General features: G+C 41.2%; 1 protein-coding gene across 1 annotated transcript in view; it reads left to right on the top strand.

Annotated features, from left to right (window-relative positions):
• The window catches only part of FREM2 (FRAS1 related extracellular matrix 2), a 285657-nt gene that overhangs the window by 53169 nt on the left and 218981 nt on the right, over positions 1-13507 (top strand). The gene's annotated exons all lie outside the window — the stretch shown is intronic.

The following is a 13507-nucleotide window of genomic DNA, read 5'->3' as shown; positions in this document are numbered from 1 at the left end:
TGTTGCCCAACTTTGGATTTGCCTTTGACTAACCCCTTAGTCTTGATCCGCTACCTTCATGGAATTCTGACCCCGGACTGTCACCAGACTACGCCTTTGTCTCACCCCTTTGTTTATGATGTACCCTCCAGACTCCTTGACTCTCCAACTCACGTCTTGTCTGTCAGAAGTGACTCAGCATCACATTTTAACCAAAAATAGCTGGAAATGCCCTCTTAGTTGATCACTGGTTGAGGCGGTTTGCTTTTATAGCCAGTGACTGTCTAAGAGCGCAGTCAGACAACCATATAAATTGGAGTGAGATCGGAACACAGTGCACGGACTGGCCAGCGACTTTCCCAACCCGAGCGTGATAGCATCATAGAAATTCATGAAGCTGTCACACTTGGGTCAGAAGACCGGCTGGCCAGTCCATGCCCCGCATTTCAATTTTGCTCCTATTTATATAGTCGTCTGACTGTGCTCTAAGAGAACATTTTCAGGTGTGTCAGGGATTGGACAAGGAAGCAGCAGAGACCTACACAGACTGGGTAAGCGGGAGCTGCGGGAAATCGCTGAAAGTACAATTTCTTCTATTTTAGTGAGTACTTTGAGCTATTTAAACAATATCAGGATACCCTGGAAGACCCTTTTAATACTGGCACACTAAGCTCTTTAGTTGAGCTAAATCTACCAGACCTTAAACCATATTTTTCAATGTAACACCCAAGAAAATTGGTCTAAATGCAGTCATAAATCAACCCCATTGTTACGTCTGTGACCTAATTTATTGGCTTTTTTGTTGTGGACTCTGATATGTGACAATAGTGTGTTTTTCTATCATGACACAATGTTCTCCTGGTGAATGTCAGGAATGTTTGACTATACTTTTAAGTGGCGGCATAGGTAAACTAAGGAAAAATTATTAAAGCAACAGGGTAATTATGTATTTTGGGTAGACTTACTTTTTCATTACTGCATGAAGATGACCATGTCCTCCTCTGACCCCAATATTGGGCTGTCATAAAGCCAAAAAAGGATTCAGATTATTATTCCCAGAGGCTGACTCGTTAGATCTTATCCAATTTGGACACAGATATGTGTGGACAAACGGAACAATTATCCTGCTTCACATGACAGATAAGCCAATATGTTCCAGTTTATCCCTGTCATACACATCTCCAAGGTTTACATTCTGGTCTGGAGTTTTCTGCTAGAAAAAGCTGATCCTCTAAAAATCTTCCAAAAAGCTGTTGCTGATATTCCAAAATCTTTAGGTTACTACGGGGAATACACATTATATGTCACATTGCAGAGTTTCCAGGTTCCAACTACAAACGACCAACCAATGCCAACAAAACATGCGATAATAAGCGTTGTGTTTGCAGCAAATGTTGTGATGTTTTTGGCTTTTTTTAGGCAAGGCAGATATTTTTGTAGAAATGTACTTATTTATTACAAATTAACACACAATATTACAAATTGCAAGAATTAACTAGTAGAAACTAGGTGGGAATGATTTACCCCTTCACGCCATGGCCATTTTTTTCATCCCTTTCTTCCAAAAGCCAAAACTTTTTTAATTTTTCCATCAATATGTCCATATGAGGGCTTGTTTTTTGTGGGACAAGTTGTTCTTTTGAATGACACCATTGATTTTACCATATAGTGTACTGGAATACAGGAAAACAATTCCAAGTGCAGTGAAATTGCAAAAAAAAGTGCAATTCCACAATTGTGTTTTTGGGTTTTTTATTTAGCATGTTGTCTATATGGTAAAACAAGTATGTAGATACCCAACATGGGTAGTTTATTTTTTATTTAAGTGGCAAAAAAAATTGGGAAACGTGTATGAAAAATTTTTTTTGCGTTTGTCGCCATTTCTCCGGGACCTGTAGAGTTAATTTTTTGTGATCTGGGGCTGGGTGATAACTTATTTTTTGCACCCTGAGCTGATGTTTTTATTAATACCATTTTGGGGCAGATACAATGTTTTGATCGCCTGTTATTGCATTTTATTGCAATATTGCTGCGTCCAAAAAAAAACATAATTCTGTTGGTTCAATTCCTTTTCCTTGTTACGTCGTTTACCAATTTTATTTATATTTTGATAGATCGGACATTTCTGTTTTATTTTCAAGTGAACAAAGGGGGGGGTGATTTGAACTTATTTTAATTTTCAGGTCTTTTTATTTCTCACTTTTGACATCCTCATCCATTTTTGACATCCTCATCTCGTATATCAAGCCTCCACATCACAGGCCAATTTTCAGGGGGTGAAGCTGGAAAACAAAGCATAAAAAGTGCACTTACTTTGTTTAGTGGATATCTGTCTTGTTCATTGTTTTAACTGAGTAGTTTTTTTGGTCTGTGTGAATCTGAGTGAACAAGTTAGGGGCCAGTTTTTGAATCAGTTAGGGCACCCATACAAAATAAATAGCTGTCGGTTGAGGCTACCGCCTCCCCTCCAAATCCTATTATCAGTCTTTGGAAATCCAGCAACCTGATCCTTTTGTGCTCCAACATCATCTGTTGGGGGAAAGTCGGGAAGCACCCATACACATTAGACTCTTTACCAGCCACTACCGTACTGGCGAATTCTGTAGACTTTAGTTTAATGTATATGGACTAGTGATAAGCGAACGTGCTCGGATAAGGCGCTATTCAAGCATGCTCGTGTGCTGAGTGTCTTCGATGTGCTCGAAAAATGTGTGAGAGTCCACGCGGTATCATGTCTCGCGCCTGTTCAACAGCCGCAACACATGCAGGGATTACCTGTTTATTAGGCAATCCCTACATGTGTTGAGGCTGTCGAAGAGCCGAAAGACATGTAGGAGCGGGGACTCGAACATATTAGTTGAGCAAGCCGAAGACACTTGGTTAGCACCCGAGAATGGAAGATAACACCTTATCCCAGCACTTTCGCTCATCACTAGTATGGGGGACTTTACTTTTCCCAGGTCTGATTTTTATCACTGGTTTCTGGTTAGATTTCTGTAGGTCTCAGCTGCACATATGAAGATGACCCTTTCTTACATTTATATATCCTCTGGAGGTAGGAAGACTTTGATGATTTACATGCTGCATATATAATGTTATCGTCTGAGCTCTGGGCAAAGTAATGAAATTCACTCATCAATCAGAGCCAAAAAGTCAGAAGATGGCTGATAGGCAGCTGTGCTTGAGGGCCATAATCTTCTCCAACACACTCACGCCGCCACCTGACACCAGGGCTGATCTGGCGTTCTACCTCTCTGTTCAGGCTTGTTGTCCATAGACATATTAATCTGATACTCGTGTAAGAAATTGCTCAGTCAGACGTATACACGATGATGTCACACAGGGAACCTTTGGTTTGTCTGCATATATACACCCAAATTCCCTATAACTCTGGTGTGCCGACTCTCCGGCATATTGGCCATTTTATGCTATCTCTTTTTGATTTTTTATGTATTTTTGAATACATCAATATCCTCAATCTTAAATTATAAAGCCAAAAGGATATCCAAAGCAAACACCTAAAGAAATAAGGCTTTTAGAGAGAGATGAAAGAATCTTTTTTGCTATTCATTATTAAAATATGATAAAAAAGAACATATGAATATGTAAAAAAAAGCGGGCAGTATGAATACAGGGAAAGGTGGGTATTCCTGGATTGAAGCATAATACAATATACTGCTCAATAAAAAGAAATCATGGAATATATTGCAGATCTCATATATTGCAAAGGGGATTAACCTATATGTACATAGAAAGAAGATCAGACATCTAAAAAATATAATAATATCTGTACATTTGTGACAGTATGAAGGACTTTATAAAGAAAAGTCTATATTATTGAAGGCTGTATCACTAGAAAAACATTATAGAATGCAATAACTACAACTCACAGCTATACATCTTGTGCTAGGCTAAGACATAGTGCACCCGTATATAATGTTCACAATACTAAAACTACTCAGTGTCAATATTGTAGCGACATGCGATATCAATGACAAGGTAATTCTTAACCCTCTACAATAACCCAGATATATAAAGACAGATGTATAAAGGTAACGTTACCAGCAGTAAGAGTATCCAAGAACCCACCACACCCGAAGCGCGTTTCGCTATGAAATGCTTTGTCTAGGGGTCAAATGTATTTTGTGTATTACCAAAAATATAATAAAACAAAGACTAAATCACTGATGCTCCCATGCGTTCCTCATTTGCTTAGACTTTGCTTTGATCAAGTACCTGTTTTCATAAAGAGTAGAAAATTTGCACAGCACTAATGTCACACTTTATTTCAGTGTATTGTAAGACCACCTTCAGGATCAAGAACATATGAATGCTTACAAAATTTGACTATTAGCAGAGTTTTTAAGTGCAGTATAGCTAAAAAGTAGCATTGAATACCAATGAAGTGTGCAAACTGTTTTCACTATATAAAGTGTATAATTTTTATTTCACCTGATTAAGCTGATATACTTACGGTATATAAAACATCCTTTACAGAATTGGTTTCTCCTTTTTGATATTATAATGACGATTTTATGAGTTCAGCTGTAGAGTAAGAGAGCTTATGAGACCAAGTATCCAGTCTCCACCTACTCAGCCTAATTGACAGCTGCAGCTTGTACTGAGCAGGGTGAGATCTCGTCAGGGAGGAGATACGCTAAGGAGCTGTCAGTCTAGTTTCAAAAAAACTTAGAAAATGTATTCTGACTTGGATTTTTACAATACGTACACAAGCCTCATTAGGGGTACTTGGAAGCGTGGGCAGCACAGTGGCTCAGTGATTAGCACTGTCGCTTTGCAACTCTGGGTTCAAATTGCACCAAGTCCAACATCTGCAAGGAGTTTGTATATTCTGACCGTGATTGAGTGACTTTTTTCCTGGTACACCAGTTTCCTCCCACTCCAAGGAAAACTTGGTAGGAAATTTTGTGAGCTTCAGTGGGAGCTGGGATGATGATGTCTGTAAAGGGATAAAACCCAAGACAGAAACAAAATGAACATATACCCTGCTGTAAGTAAATAAGTAAAAGCAACAGTTAATGTGTATATATATATATATATATATATATATATCTCAAAGAGTACTTGGTAAACACTGTTTTTTATTTAAAAGAAAGAATAAAAGCCATCCCGCCAGCGTCAAGATGTACCACAATCGAGATGGTCCTGCTGGGTGTCCATATTCGGGACCCGGTCCTTTTCAACCCTTATTCACATTGACACATGGTAAGGTTTTAATACTAGAGGTTTGGACCATTCCCAGTGCTGGCATCAGCACTGCCCTGATTCCTTGGACACAATCGTCTCGAGAACTCGGGAGCACTGGGGCCTCACAATGAGGCTTCTGGATCCCCGCATGCGGACAGCAGGCCACGTGTTTGAGACCCTTGGTCTAAGCTATAAATATATGAAATAGGTATTTCAGGATATTGGCTGAAGAATCAAAAATATTGCAGTAACTCGTGCTACGGATCTGCAACACAGGACTAAGGTACAAGGGGGAAAACTGACCCTGCACTATGACTAGGCTGAAACCCTACGATGGAGTGGGCGATCCATTCCTTGCGAATAGACCCACCGATGATCCTAGGTTAATCTCAAGCGAAGACCTATAGATAAGGGGAAGGAGTTCCTTAAAAGAACTAAGGACTGGGTACAAAATTGGGTCACCTCCTAATAGAAAACACAGAGAAGGCTGCAGAAACCAATAGGAAACAGAAACTAAGGCTAGCAGAACCAGAGGTACCAGCACTGCACAAATAACACACACAGAACACTAAGCAAAACACCAAGCTAGAGCTCAAGCAGATAAACACTGTTGTCCAGCAAGGACTGGGAGGCAGGTGCTGGTTAATAAAGAATGAAACAAACACCTGACCCAATACAAACCCGGCACCAGAGGAAAAAGACCAGCAGCCAGAACTCCACAAGAAAATGGCGGATAGTCATAAACTAAACAGATTCTAACACTCGTAATGAACAACTATGTATTAATTTTTTTTTAATTTGCAAATCTATATTGTGTTTCTATTCAAAGTAGACAAAAGTGTAGAAGTCCCATACAGTGCTATTGCTTGTTTTACACTACATGGCTGAATAGATAATAAATAACTAATGATGAGCGAATATACTCATTACTTGAGATTTCTCGAGCACGCTCGGGGGTGCTTCGAGTATTTTTTAGTGCTCGGAGATTTCGTTTTTATTGCCGCAGCTGAATGATTTACATCTCTTAGACAGCTTGATTACATGTGGGGGTTGCCTAGTAACCAGGCAACCCCCACATGTACTTATGCTGGCTAACAGATGTAAATCATTCCGCTGCAGAGATGAAAACTAAATCTCCGAGCACTAAAAAATACTCGGAGGACCCCCGAGCGTGCTCGAGAAATCTCGAGTAATGAGTATATTCGCTCATCACTACAAATAACGTATACAAGGTATAATGGTATTCCTTATAGCACACCTCAGCTGCTGGAATTTCTTTTCCTTTTTTGCTTCTTCGTTGATTGATTACTCTCAAATGAATACTATTTGCACACTTGTCAGTAGAACATTTCCATTGCTTCGCTTCATGTGATTATATGTCTTCTACATTTTACTATATTGATATGACATATAATACTATTGGGCTGCACGGTGGCTCAGTGGTTAGCCTTGCAGCGCTGGAGTCCCGGGTTCAAAACCCACCAAGGACATCTTCAAGGAGTTTGTACATTCTCACTGTGTTTGCGTGGGTTTCCTCCTGGTTCCTTTCCTAGTGGATCTAGATTTTGAGCCCCAATGGGGACAATGATGATGTCCGTAAAGCGCTGTGGAATTTATGGTGCTGTGTAAGTGAGTAGAACACGTAATTAAATTGCTCCACTGTTGGCAAAAGCTCTTCAGAGCAACATTATAAAGCATTTAGAGGATAATGTAAGTCTGGAAATACAGTAATAGATGACAAGCCTTTAGTTATCTCATGACGCGATAGTCATACTCCTAAACAATTTGTAGTCTGCTATTTCATGTCGACATACAATGCTTATCTCTTCGCGGTCACATTGTTCCACCTCTCCACCACAACAAGGCTCGACATCAAAGCCTCATGGAGTCGTGGTTCAGGTAGATGTTGGCACAAGCTCAACCTTGCCAACATTTATTCCTGTGTTCCTGGGAGGGATCCAAGTCCTGTGAGGGTAAACACTTTACTGGGAGAATTCAAGGACTCTTCTCCAAGTACACACAGGTTCTCGAAAATACTTAGTGAGGCCTCTTATGTCTGCGTTTTTGAGTTTGTTTTGGTTCCTTGTGGTCATGGCCTTAGTTTTTCGTCATTTTATTGGCGGATCAGTGTTTGAAATTATTCATTTTTATTCATTTCGAGCCAGTCTACAGTACAATTTATTTTTTCTCCTCAGTTTTTCTCTTGCCAACCTAATTGAAATTGGTCTTTCTCATTCACATTAGAAGCCATATAATTCATTACTTGGCACGGCACAATGTGGCGAGGTTGGCCAAGTGTGGCTGTGAAGTGCGCTGCCAGATGCTCGCTCACACCTGCACGTCTTGTCCAAATGCAATTAAAGCTTATTTAATAATGTACTAATTAAATATATCTTGAAATTCTGGGTTGATTCCAGTTTTTAATAGACACAAGAAAACTGGAAGAACATTGCAGCTGCTGAATAAAAAAGACGTTCAGTATATCCCTTTTCAGGTCCCATTTGCATCACAAAGGCCAAAAGAGCGTCCTTCTGGCCTTTATAGAGGTTTGGAATAGCTATTCTGAATACCTATGACCATGTGATATTTCAGTATTTCTTTTTTATTAAATTTGCAAAAATTTCTACAGTTCTGTTTTTTTCAGTCAAGATGAGGTGCAGAGTGTACATTAATGAGGAAAAAATGAACTTTTTTGAATTTACCAAATGGCTGCAAGGAAACAAAGAGTGAAAAATTTAAAGGGGTCTGAATACTTTCTGTACCCACTGTATATCCTGTATTATATTCCAGAGCTGCATTCATAATTCTGCTAGTCATCTTAGGAAACTTTTTAGTCTGAGATTTTATAATTTAGTTGTGCGTTTAAAAAAAAAAACCCTGCCAGCTCTCCTGACATGTACTTCGAGCCGGTCTAAATACTAAGCAATCAGATAGTAGCACAATGCAGCTCGAACACTACTAAGCAATGATTATCACAGTATTCTGGGAGGAGGGGAATAGATAAGAAATAAAAAATGAAAATACAAAAAAAGCCTTAATCTGGCATGAAGACATCTTACATATTTTTCTTAAGAAATAATGATTTTTGGATTTGATTTGTATTAACCTGGCAGTGGTCCCCGGTGATAAAGCTGCAGCATCGCCCTGCGTCCTGGGTGGTCTGCTCTCCAGCTTGGTTTGTACCTGACATAGTAGATCATGTGGATTGATGAGTTCACCCTGGATTTATTTCTTATCGCTGTTAGATCAATCTCGTCCTAAAGAGAATATCATTTGTATTTTTTTTAATACCTGGCACCGACCACTGCATAATCTGTTAGCGGTTATGTGAATGGTGCAGGGAGACATGTCACCTATACATCATGCAGGCTGCGCTCGTTCACACCACTAAAATAAAGGTTAGAGGCCATGCTAGTCTAATAGTTTTCTGTGCCCTGTTGCCGTACCTCTTTGCCAGAAATTATACATGCATAGTAAAGGCTCATTCATACATCAGTGATTTTTCTTGTATGCAAAAAAGTAATTGTTTCAGTGTTTTATCAGAGTCATCAGAGTTTGGTCAGGGTCAGTTTTTCCTGTCAGTGTTTGGTCAGGGTCAGTGTTTACCATCAGAGTTTGGTCAGGGTTAGTTTTTACCATCAGAGTTTGGTCAGGGTAAGTTTTTACCATCAGAGTTTGATCAGGGTCAGTTTCTACATCAGAGTTTGGTCAGGGTCAGTGTTTACCATCAGAGTTTGGTCAGGGTCAGCATTTACTGTCAAAGTCTGGTCAGAGTCAGTTTTTACCATTAGAGTTTGGTCAGGGTCAGTTTTTACCATCAGAGTTTGCTCAAGGTCAGTTTTTACTGTCAGAGTTTGGTCAAGGTCATTATTTACTGTCAGAGTTTGGTCAGGGTCAATGTTTACCATCAGAGTTTGGTCGGAATTTCATCAGTTTTTCTTTGATGAAAAAAAAAGAGATTTAGTTTTCTGAAGTTTCTCCTATCAATCAGTCCATGAAAAATGGGCAGCACACGGTTGGCATCTTAGAGCTGTCTGTTTTTTTAATGGATCCATAGACTTGAATTGGCAAGATTGATCCGACACTTGGATAAAGATTGGTCAAGTCTCCTTGATTTTGTGCAGACTACTCGGTTCAAGGAAAAAATCGGACATGTGAACTACCCCATAGGCTGCCGTCACACTATCAGTATTTGGTGAGTATTTTACATCAGTATTTGTAAGCCAAAACCAGGAGTGTGTGATAAATGTGGAAGTGGTGCATATGTTTCTATTATACTTTTCCTCTAATTGTTCCACTCCTGGTTTTGGCTTACAAATACTGATGTAAAATACTGACCAAATAGTGTGACGGCAGCCATAGACTGTCATAGGTACAAGTGCTATACGTGAAAAACAGGGATAACAATTGTTCTAGAAAAGCTGACGTCTGAATGAGCCCTAAGAATGAGGGACGGTGCTCCATATGCCGGTGATGTTCTTCACACTGAAAGCCCTCTTCCATCAAACCTGGCATTTCTTCTACTAATCTTAAAGGGAACCTGTCACCTGAATTTGGCGGGACAGGTTTGCGGTCATATGGGCGGGGTTTTCGGGTGTTTGATTCACCCTTTCCTTACCCGCTGGCTGCATGCTGGCCGCAATATTGGATTGAAGTTCATGCTGTGCCCTCCGTAGTACACGCCTGCGCAAAACTGTGTGGAAACGTAGCGTTGTGTATTCCTCAGCATGTCAATTCTTTGTGCGGATTCCGCAGCAGTTTACACCTGCTCCATAATAGGAATCCACAGGTGTAAAAACGCAGGTGGAATCCGCGTAAAATCCGCCCAAAAAATTGCTGTAATTCCGCAGGAAATCCACAGTGCAGTTTACCTGCTAATTTACCAAAATCATCTGGAAAAATCTGCACCACTTTCCGCAACGTGTGCACGTGGCCTTAGGCCGGGATCACACATACGCGAGATACGGCCGAGTCTCACAGGTGAAAACCCAGCTCTGGCGCCGGCACTTGGGAGCGGAGCGTGCAGCTCCATGTGTTGCTGTGCGGCTGCATGCTGTGCTCCCAAGTGCCGGCACCAGAGCTGGGTTTTCACCTTCGAGACTCGGCCGTATCTCACATATGTGTGATCCCGGCCTAAGAGTCCTCGCGGCTGATAGATAGCCGCAACACATGCAGGGATTACCTGTTCATTAGGCAACCCTTGCTGTCTAGCAGCCGCGGGCACTCGAACGTATTAGGCTACTTTCACACTAGGATCGGGCTACCGACGCTAGCGTTCTCTGCGCCGCACAACGGGGGCAGCGGATGCATTTTTCCAGCGCATCCGCTGCCCCATTGTGAGGTGCGGGGAGGTGGGGGCGGAAAAAGCAGACCGTCGGCGGCAAAAAACGTTACATGTAGCGTTTTTTTGTGCCGACGGTCCGCCACAACACGGCGCAACCGTCGCATGACGGTTGCGACGTGTGTCAATACGTCGCTTCATGTTAGTCTATGGGGAAAAAACGCATCCTGCAAGCACTTTTGCAGGATGCGTTTTTTCTGCAAAACGACGCATTGTGACGGATTGCAGTTAACGCTAGTGTGAAAGTAGCCTTATACAAGCACACTCGTTAGTACACGGGCATGCTCATAGAACATCTTATCCGGGCACATTCATTAATGTGTACATATAGTTATACTATGATGAGAATATCCTGAAAAAGAAATATTTACATTTTGCCTGTAGGGAATTCTCAGCTGATTGCCCCCAATGTGAATGATAACCATTGCATGCAGGCAGAAAATTCGAAGCGTGTCCAGTACATTTTCCACTCACTTACCCTAAATTTTCTTGCTAAGGAAATACAAATTATCAGTATAAAGACACATCACAGTTCCTATCAGCCAAGTGATCTGAATGTGTAAGGCCGGAGACACACTGGTGCGAGATACGGCCGAGTCTCGCTGGTTAAAAGCAAGCTGTGGCACCTGCACTCCGGAGCGGAGCGTGCAGCTGCATAGCAATACATGGAGCTGCACGCTCCGCTCCGGAGTGCCGGTGCCACAGCTTGCTTTTAACCAGCGAGACTCGGCCGTATCTCGCACCAGTGTGTCTCCGGCCTAATACTGGATGAAAAACAGACTGGTAGAATAAGTCGCTGTGCAGACTTGGAGTTAGACACAACTATGAATCTTCCATTAGCTGCAAACCAGGTGCAGATACACATCTAGTAATAGCCAAACTCGCCTTCAGGATTTTTTGTCTGTATTAGAAAATATTTGCAACTTTTCTGTGTGAAGTTCCTGTTATCCTTATGGAAAAAGTGAAATTAAGTATAGTTACCTTTGTCCATGGAGATTGTATGTACGCAGTATGACTGTCCCATCAGAGCTGACAGTAGGAACTGTGTAGGGTTGTGTCCTATTCACCAGGGGATGGTAACACCCAGTTGTGAATTTATTCTTATTATTGCGGGAGAAATTACAGAGGAAAAACAAAAAAAAAATGCTAAAGAATTATAATTTATTACGCAAATAATACAATTATTTATTAAAACAGGGATGGAAGTCTATGATAAAGTCAGATTTTTAGAGTGTGTTCACACTGAGTTTTTTATTGCATGAAATTTGAAGCCGTTCTGCTTCAAAATTCACATCAAAAAGCATGCAAAGAATAGTTTCATAGTTTCAGCAGTTGTTGATGTGGATTTTGAAGCAGATCAGCTTCCAAATTCATGTAAAAAACTCACTGTCAGCGTATCCTAAGGCCATGTGCACACGCTGCGGATTCCATTGCGGAACTTTCCGCAGCGGATTTGCAAAATCCGCAGTGAAAAACCGCTGCAGTTTTTACTGCGGATTTAGGGTATGTTCACACGCTGCGGTTTTTGCTGCGGATCCGCAGCGGATTTGGCACTGCGGATCCGCAGCTTTTTTCCATGTAGGTTACAGTACAATGTAACCCAATGGAAAACAAAACCCGCTGTGCCGACGATCCTTTTTTCCCCAGGCAAATCCGCAGCGGTTTTGCCTGCAGAAAAAAGAAGTACCTGTCAATTCTTTCTGCGGATTCTGCTGCGGGTTTCCAGCAGCCCCAATAGGAAACTGCAGTTGGAAACCCGCAGTGGAATCCGCAGAAGAAAAAGGATAAAAAACCGCAGCTAAAAATCAGTGCGGATTTTAGCTGCGGTTTTTCAAAACAGGACCTGAAAAAAAAAGGACGGAAAAAAGGATCGTGTGAACGTAGCCTTATCGCGGTTTCTTTTGCAGTTTCCTCTGCGGGTTTTCACCTGCAGATTTCTATTGGAGCAGGTGTAAATCCGCAGCGGAATCCGCACAAAGAATTGACATGCTGCGTTTCCGCGTGTTTTTTTCTGCAGCATGTGCACTGCAGATTTGGTTTCCCATAGGTTTACATTGTACTGTAAACTCATGGGAAACCGCTGCGGATCCGCAGCAAAATCCGCAGCGTGTGCACATACCCTAAGGCTGCTTTCCCACAATGCATTTTTGGTGAGTTTCTGATGCAGCATAATTTCTGCACAATTTATGCATCTATTATATTTAAATTAGGTTACATGCGTTTTTTTTCATTGCATTTTCTTGTGCATTTTTTTTACATGGCTTTTTTTTGTCTCTTGTCAGTGTGTGATTCTTTAAATGAAGCTGCTTTGTTTTTGATACGTCCTGTTTTTTTTTTGCTTTGACAAAACTTTATTGACACACTTGCGGTGCGGATTACATGTGTTTTTGCTGCGTTTCCTCCGCATGTGCATTTTTTTGCCAGAGGAATTTCACCATCTAATACAAGTCTATGGGGAAAAATCTGCACATAAAACTCAACATACCTGCAAGAGAAACTGACATGTTGAGGATATAAGACACGCTCCGCGGATCGGACTACGCTGAGTAAAAAAGCAGCACAGACGGCAGGATATTTCGGTAAATCCCATTCACCCTGCTGGGACTGTCAGACGCTGCATTTTTGACTCAGCGAAAACATACAGCGTCAAAAACTCCCCAAAAGCTCATAGTGGGAACATAGTCTAAGGGTCCTTGGGGATTTAGTGCCAAAATGCTTCGGGGTGCTCTTTCTTCATTTAGAGTATCTCTGGGTGGTCCTTGTTCTCAGACCCGTCTCTTACCAACCTCTGACATATCAGTAGATTTTTTTGGTTAACATCCCCATTACATTTGCCAGTAGAGAGACAAACTACCGTAATAGTTTCCTTTCTGTTATAAATAAACCAAGTAATAGTATATTGTGTGAATATGAAATAAAGAAACATGACTTGAAGCATCAGCTACCCATGTAACTGATGGATCCAATCACTGACCTGAC

The sequence above is a fragment of the Ranitomeya variabilis genome, chromosome 3 (assembly GCF_051348905.1).
Source record: "Ranitomeya variabilis isolate aRanVar5 chromosome 3, aRanVar5.hap1, whole genome shotgun sequence".
Lineage (NCBI taxonomy): Eukaryota > Metazoa > Chordata > Amphibia > Anura > Dendrobatidae > Ranitomeya > Ranitomeya variabilis.
The sequence above is the reverse complement of the archived record's forward strand: the minus strand, read 5'-3'. Positions and strand labels throughout refer to the sequence as shown.